The 8,197-nt window shown below is 41.0% G+C and overlaps 2 long non-coding RNA genes across 2 annotated transcripts; both read right to left on the bottom strand.

The window, feature by feature from the left end:
* Nucleotides 1–347: 347 nt before the first annotated feature.
* On the bottom strand, nucleotides 348–2,321 carry LOC140111633 (uncharacterized). The gene is made up of 4 exons (XR_011852152.1): nucleotides 2,201–2,321; nucleotides 797–987; nucleotides 638–714; nucleotides 348–458 (listed from the first exon to the last, which is right to left on the bottom strand). It is a non-coding gene; the product is annotated as an uncharacterized lncRNA (long non-coding RNA).
* Nucleotides 2,322–5,425: 3,104 nt separating this feature from the next.
* Nucleotides 5,426–5,944, bottom strand: LOC140111634 (uncharacterized). Its single transcript, XR_011852153.1, has 3 exons — nucleotides 5,875–5,944; nucleotides 5,716–5,792; nucleotides 5,426–5,536 (listed from the first exon to the last, which is right to left on the bottom strand). It is a non-coding gene; the product is annotated as an uncharacterized lncRNA (long non-coding RNA).
* Nucleotides 5,945–8,197: the final 2,253 nt, after the last annotated feature.

An 8,197-nucleotide genomic window follows, 5' to 3' on the forward strand; every position in this document is an offset into this window, starting at 1 on the left:
ACCAAGTACAACCTGAATATAAAATTACCACACACTAAGCCACTATTGCAGATGTATGTACATGCAGTTAAAAATTTACGACTGAGGGCCAAAGTCATATAAAAGGGGAGAAGGAGAGTTTTTCATTCAATCCATTTGGAAATGTAGTATTCAACTTAACTATCCATTTTAGTTCGATTCTCTCAAGTTTCTTGAAGATGTCCCCCCCACGGGCATTCAGAACAATCTTATCTATACCGAATGCCCTCAAGTCTTGCCATCTACTCTCGTGATGTTCAAAAAAATGTTTTGGAACAGGTTTAAGTTTGGCAATCTTTTCGAGGTCTGTGGGTAAAAGTTTACCTGCTGAACGGATGTCTCCAATATGCTCTTGAAGACGAGTTTTCAATTGACGTGTAGTCATGCCAACGTATTGCAGCCCACATGGACAGTAGATGATGTAGACAACCCCAGTGGTACTGCAGTTGACAAAATGAACAATATTAAAACTCTGCTGCCCTACAGAATCTTGAAATGTTTTTCTTTTCGTAATATGTGGACATACTGAGCAGTGCCCACAAGGGAAACATCCCCAGTCAGGTCCCTTAGATCCGAAAATGTACCTACTAGATTTTGGGGTCACATAATGGCTTCTTACCAAAGTATCTCCGATGGTGTCCGCTCGTCTGGAAGTTACTTGTGGTACATCCGCTACATGCTTCTTAATTTCCGGATCTGATAATAGAATTGGCCAGTATCGTTTGAAGACCGTTTTCATTTCACACCATTTTGCATTATACGAGGTAATGATCCTTACCTTGTTCTCTTGTGTACGTTTTGGGTTCTGAATAAGCAAGGACTCCCGGTCTGTTGATTTTGCTCGAAGATATCCTTTCTGAATATCCGAATCCCGGTACCCCCTTTGCTTAAAACGTGACTTGAGGATCCTTGATTCCTCCTCAAAATTTCTTGATGTATCGCAGATGCGTCGTGCCCTTAAGAACTGCCCTGTTGGGATGGATCGTACTGTATGAGCTGGATGGAATGATCTAGCATGTAACAAAGCATTAACAGACGTCTCTTTACGATAAATAGCAGTGCTGAGATGGCCATCGGGTTGAACAACAATCTGAATATCCAAAAATTCCATCCGTTCTTGGCTAATGTTGTTTGTCAGCCGGATATTCAGATTATTTGAATTGAGGTTCAGCAAGAATTGATCTAGTCCTGCCCTTGAACCCTGCCATATGAACAGGACATCATCAATGAACCGCATCCATGAGATGACCTGCCCTGATGCCCTGTCCATGGCCTCCTGGACCTCATTCCTCTCCCAGTGCCCTAAAAAGAGATTCGCATATGAGGGGGCACAGGTGGCCCCCATAGCTGTCCCCCTCGTCTGCACATAGAATTTTTCTTTGAAAAGAAAGTAATTGTGGTCCAATATGAACCTCATCAGTGTCACTATGAATGCAATAAGATCAGTATCCAGATCGCGAACCCCCAAGAAGAACTCGACTGCTGCGATCCCCAAATCATGCCCAATACATGTGTACAAACCCTCAACATCGCAGGATACCAAGAACATGTCTGGTTCCAAAACCACATTTTCCAATCGTCTCAGGACATCAGTAGAGTCCCGGATGTAGGAGGGTAATTCTTCTACACAAGGACGTAGGTAGAAGTCCACAAATCGGCAGCTTGGTTCGCATAAGCTGCCGCAACCCGACACAATGGGGCGCCCTGGTGGTATTTGGGCATTCTTATGTACTTTTGGTAAAAAGTATAAGGTTGGAATTATAGGAAACTCCACCTCTAAGCCTTTACGGATTCTCAATGGTATGATCTGTCTATCAAATGCATCATCTAGAATCTGTATCAGATCATTTTTGAATATTTCAGTGGGATTCCCTGCAAGTTGTTGATAGCATTCACATTGTTTTAATTGCCTAAAGGCCTCTGCCTCGTACATTTTAATCGGCCATACCACCACATTTCCCCCTTTGTCAGCGGGTTTGAATACCACCTCCTTCATATTTTTTAGCTCATGTAGAGCTCGTCTTTGACCACGGGTTAAGTTGTCATAATTGCGATTTTGTGATAATTTGCGTAAGTCAGCTGTAGTCAATCTCACAAACATTTCTATCTCCGGGCTCATTGAGAGGGGAGGGGAAGTGGTGGACTTAGGTCTAATATCTGGGAATTTGTTTGGGTTACTCACCCCTGGTTGTTCTTGTTCCCTCAATAACGATTCTAATATCTCGAGTGTTTCCAGGTCTTCCGGGGCTGTAATAGAACAAGAATTATCAGCCCTATTCACACTGAAGTGTTTCTTCCACAACAATTTACGGGCGAATAAATAAACATCCTTGATCACAGTAAAATCGTCAAACGCAGCCACAGGACTAAAATTAAGTCCTAATGATAGTAATGACAATTGCTCTGGCGTTAACGTAATATCAGAAAGATTAATTACCTTCAGCTTCCCAGTAGAGGTGTCTTGTTGGTTGTTGTATTTCCGTTTTATTGGAGTACCACGATTCGGGTGTGGTGTCATCCTACGATCAAGGGGTCCTTCTGCTCCAGAAAAAGAAGAGTCCGAAGCCACGGTGTCGACGGAAGTCATAGATTCTGACCTTCTTATTGAGTTTGATGCTGTTGAGCGTTGCCAACGGTACGCTTGTTGTCTTTGGAAATCCATTGTATCCCTTTGGAATTTCCTCATTTTAGTGGTTTGGATATCCTTTTCCCATTTTGAGCACTCAACATTTAAGTCTTGCTCAAATTTACTCAGATGGTCAGCAGACATTAAAGATTTTAATTTTTCCTGTATGGGTGCCATCCCAAGCTCAATATTTTCCAATTTCTTTTTTTCAATACCAATCAAGATCTCAATAAAGGTACGGGAGCATATATTACATGCTTCCTCCCATCTTTTTCTAGTGACCTCATCATCCAGAGTAAAGGATGGGTAAACCTGTACCCTTAAGCCTCTGGGTATTAAATTCTTTGCCAAGTATTGTTCTAGTGCTGCCTTGTTCCACCAAGTCTTTACACGTTTTTTGGAGAGTTCTTTTAAGGAGGCCTTAGCATCTTTGGTTTCATCATTCCCCGTTGTGGGACCCTGTGAGTCGCAATTAAAAATTTGAGTGACCATTGATAGCCAATTCGATTCCCTACTACGGAAATCCATACTTATTGAAGAGTTATCTATAACCAAATAAATCACAAGTATTACCAATCAGGATAACGCTTACAACATATTCACATCAGGTCCCTATACTAGCCAAAGCATCTGTACCAAATTTAAGTATACAGAACCACAATAAAATTCTAAGTACATCAAAAGTAAATATTTGAACAGTATATCTTTATTTCTATTTGTGCACAAAACTGGCAATCAACAATCAGTATTAAAAACATCCCATAAAAACGAAAAGTGGTGGTGGTCAATACAATGATCGTTATTAAGCCATATTAGGCATACAAGTAAAACAGGGAGAAATATCACGGTATAACCAGAGTTCAGAGCCTAAACCAGGCATTCCACACTATCTATTCATACCACAGTAGAGAGACTCCCCGACCACCACCACAGCACCCCGACGCACGTTTCGCCGTCGCTTCCTCAAGGGGGTGTGCTGTGATGTGGCCCGTGCATGGCAGATATATACAGGTAAGACCGCCCTCGTAATTGTAAATGGCCAATAGATTACACCTACTGACCTGTGGTGTATACGGATGGATCCGGTAGCCACTCGTGCGCATCCCAGCGGCATTAACACACACATCCGGAGGCCGGGCCGGAACTTCCGCAAGACGAATGACGCGCAACACTAGCGCGTCATCATAGTACGGAGTCCCGCACCCGCCACCAGGATGCGCATGCGCACCGCGTGAATGCGCTGCCGCCGGCCATCTATAATATGGGCGATAATGAGGGCAGCCCTAGATTCGGAGCAATAGATCAGTGGAGTCATATACCATTATAATGCTAAAAACATGGAACTATGTATACCCATCAGAAGTATTGTCATGACAGTGTTACATTATAATTCATACATGCATTATCGTGCCATAAATACAATTCATTATACTTTATTAAAAAAGTGATAAAGGTGACAGTGCTGAAAATAAGAGGTGCAAAAAAATTTTTTAATAAAAATAAAAATAAACCGTGACACGTGAAGTGATTGTGCTGTGCACTAAAGGTGAAAAAACGTAGTGAGACCGCACATTACATATAACAGTACAATATTATATAAATCATTTACTATATCATCCATGATTAAAAACCAACTTTATACATGGAAATTGTGAAGTAACATGATGAGGTGTGTACATGGAAATTGTGGAATAACATGATATAGTGTATTTACAAGGTATTAATATTTTTATATTTATACTAACAAATGTGTGAAAAAATAGGTAGATATAGAAACTGGTATGTGTAAGTGAAATAAAAAGGTGTCTCATTCTATTTTGATAAATCCATAATGGAAGTGCATTTAAAGACCTGTCAGAACGACATGGATGGAAATAAGAAATACTAGTGAGGACGATGCTGACTTTCTAATAGATCAGACAAGTGGCATTAAAGAATAAATTAAGTGCTAAAAAAATTTTTTTAATATATGAACTAACATTAGTCCAAATATATACATTAAAGTGCATACGTGTCAATGAAAAAGTGTTGTCAATAAAAATTAATATATGAATTGACATTAGTCCAAATATATACATTAAAGTGCATACGTGTAATGAATAAATGTTATAGTGCCTATTATAAATATAATGTAATTACGCTGAATAATAGAGAAATAATGCAAGCAGGAGGAGAACGTCCCCCCATTTGATCACAGAAATAAGTTATGTCAAAAGGACATATAGGATGGAACACCACCATGAGGAACCAACGCAAACCCAATATGCGTGGGATGACTTCAATTAGCGGATGTTTGTCAAATCCGAATAGATGAGTATTCAAACCCATGAGACCAATTTTCCCATAAGGGTCCTAGGGAAAACAAAAGTATAGATATTAAAAATTAAGAAAAGGCTCCAAAAGCAAAAGGCTCCAAAACCAAAATCAGTTGTCAACCAAGTACAACCTGAATATAAAATTACCACACACTAAGCCACTATTGCAGATGTATGTACATGCAGTTAAAAATTTACGACTGAGGGCCAAAGTCATATAAAAGGGGAGAAGGAGAGTTTTTCATTCAATCCATTTGGAAATGTAGTATTCAACTTAACTATCCATTTTAGTTCGATTCTCTCAAGTTTCTTGAAGATGTCCCCCCCACGGGCATTCAGAACAATCTTATCTATACCGAATGCCCTCAAGTCTTGCCATCTACTCTCGTGATGTTCAAAAAAATGTTTTGGAACAGGTTTAAGTTTGGCAATCTTTTCGAGGTCTGTGGGTAAAAGTTTACCTGCTGAACGGATGTCTCCAATATGCTCTTGAAGACGAGTTTTCAATTGACGTGTAGTCATGCCAACGTATTGCAGCCCACATGGACAGTAGATGATGTAGACAACCCCAGTGGTACTGCAGTTGACAAAATGAACAATATTAAAACTCTGCTGCCCTACAGAATCTTGAAATGTTTTTCTTTTCGTAATATGTGGACATACTGAGCAGTGCCCACAAGGGAAACATCCCCAGTCAGGTCCCTTAGATCCGAAAATGTACCTACTAGATTTTGGGGTCACATAATGGCTTCTTACCAAAGTATCTCCGATGGTGTCCGCTCGTCTGGAAGTTACTTGTGGTACATCCGCTACATGCTTCTTAATTTCCGGATCTGATAATAGAATTGGCCAGTATCGTTTGAAGACCGTTTTCATTTCACACCATTTTGCATTATACGAGGTAATGATCCTTACCTTGTTCTCTTGTGTACGTTTTGGGTTCTGAATAAGCAAGGACTCCCGGTCTGTTGATTTTGCTCGAAGATATCATTTCTGAATATCCGAATCCCGGTACCCCCTTTGCTTAAAACGTGACTTGAGGATCCTTGATTCCTCCTCAAAATTTCTTGATGTATCGCAGATGCGTCATGCCCTTAAGAACTGCCCTGTTGGGATGGATCGTACTGTATGAGCTGGATGGAATGATCTAGCATGTAACAAAGCATTAACAGACGTCTCTTTACGATAAATAGCAGTGCTGAGATGGCCATCGGGTTGAACAACAATCTGAATATCCAAAAATTCCATCCGTTCTTGGCTAATGTTGTTTGTCAGCCGGATATTCAGATTATTTGAATTGAGGTTCAGCAAGAATTGATCTAGTCCTGCCCTTGAACCCTGCCATATGAACAGGACATCATCAATGAACCGCATCCATGAGATGACCTGCCCTGATGCCCTGTCCATGGCCTCCTGGACCTCATTCCTCTCCCAGTGCCCTAAAAAGAGATTCGCATATGAGGGGGCACAGGTGGCCCCCATAGCTGTCCCCCTCGTCTGCACATAGAATTTTTCTTTGAAAAGAAAGTAATTGTGGTCCAATATGAACCTCATCAGTGTCACTATGAATGCAATAAGATCAGTATCCAGATCGCGAACCCCCAAGAAGAACTCGACTGCTGCGATCCCCAAATCATGCCCAATACATGTGTACAAACCCTCAACATCGCAGGATACCAAGAACATGTCTGGTTCCAAAACCACATTTTCCAATCGTCTCAGGACATCAGTAGAGTCCCGGATGTAGGAGGGTAATTCTTCTACACAAGGACGTAGGTAGAAGTCCACAAATCGGCAGCTTGGTTCGCATAAGCTGCCGCAACCCGACACAATGGGGCGCCCTGGTGGTATTTGGGCATTCTTATGTACTTTTGGTAAAAAGTATAAGGTTGGAATTATAGGAAACTCCACCTCTAAGCCTTTACGGATTCTCAATGGTATGATCCGTCTATCAAATGCATCATCTAGAATCTGTATCAGATCATTTTTGAATATTTCAGTGGGATTCCCTGCAAGTTGTTGATAGCATTCACATTGTTTTAATTGCCTAAAGGCCTCTGCCTCGTACATTTTAATCGGCCATACCACCACATTTCCCCCTTTGTCAGCGGGTTTGAATACCACCTCCTTCATATTTTTTAGCTCATGTAGAGCTCGTCTTTGACCACGGGTTAAGTTGTCATAATTGCGATTTTGTGATAATTTGCGTAAGTCAGCTGTAGTCAATCTCACAAACATTTCTATCTCCGGGCTCATTGAGAGGGGAGGGGAAGTGGTGGACTTAGGTCTAATATCTGGGAATTTGTTTGGGTTACTCACCCCTGGTTGTTCTTGTTCCCTCAATAACGATTCTAATATCTCGAGTGTTTCCAGGTCTTCCGGGGCTGTAATAGAACAAGAATTATCAGCCCTATTCACACTGAAGTGTTTCTTCCACAACAATTTACGGGCGAATAAATAAACATCCTTGATCACAGTAAAATCGTCAAACGCAGCCACAGGACTAAAATTAAGTCCTAATGATAGTAATGACAATTGCTCTGGCGTTAACGTAATATCAGAAAGATTAATTACCTTCAGCTTCCCAGTAGAGGTGTCTTGTTGGTTGTTGTATTTCCGTTTTATTGGAGTACCACGATTCGGGTGTGGTGTCATCCTACGATCAAGGGGTCCTTCTGCTCCAGAAAAAGAAGAGTCCGAAGCCACGGTGTCGACGGAAGTCATAGATTCTGACCTTCTTATTGAGTTTGATGCTGTTGAGCGTTGCCAACGGTACGCTTGTTGTCTTTGGAAATCCATTGTATCCCTTTGGAATTTCCTCATTTTAGTGGTTTGGATATCCTTTTCCCATTTTGAGCACTCAACATTTAAGTCTTGCTCAAATTTACTCAGATGGTCAGCAGACATTAAAGATTTTAATTTTTCCTGTATGGGTGCCATCCCAAGCTCAATATTTTCCAATTTCTTTTTTTCAATACCAATCAAGATCTCAATAAAGGTACGGGAGCATATATTACATGCTTCCTCCCATCTTTTTCTAGTGACCTCATCATCCAGAGTAAAGGATGGGTAAACCTGTACCCTTAAGCCTGTGGGTATTAAATTCTTTGCCAAGTATTGTTCTAGTGCTGCCTTGTTCCACCAAGTCTTTACACGTTTTTTGGAGAGTTCTTTTAAGGAGGCCTTAGCATCTTTGGTTTCATCATTCCCCGTTGTGGGACCCTGTGAGTCGCAATTA

The sequence above is a fragment of the Engystomops pustulosus genome, unplaced genomic scaffold (genome assembly GCF_040894005.1).
Source record: "Engystomops pustulosus unplaced genomic scaffold, aEngPut4.maternal MAT_SCAFFOLD_526, whole genome shotgun sequence".
NCBI classification, from domain to species: Eukaryota; Metazoa; Chordata; class Amphibia; order Anura; family Leptodactylidae; genus Engystomops; species Engystomops pustulosus.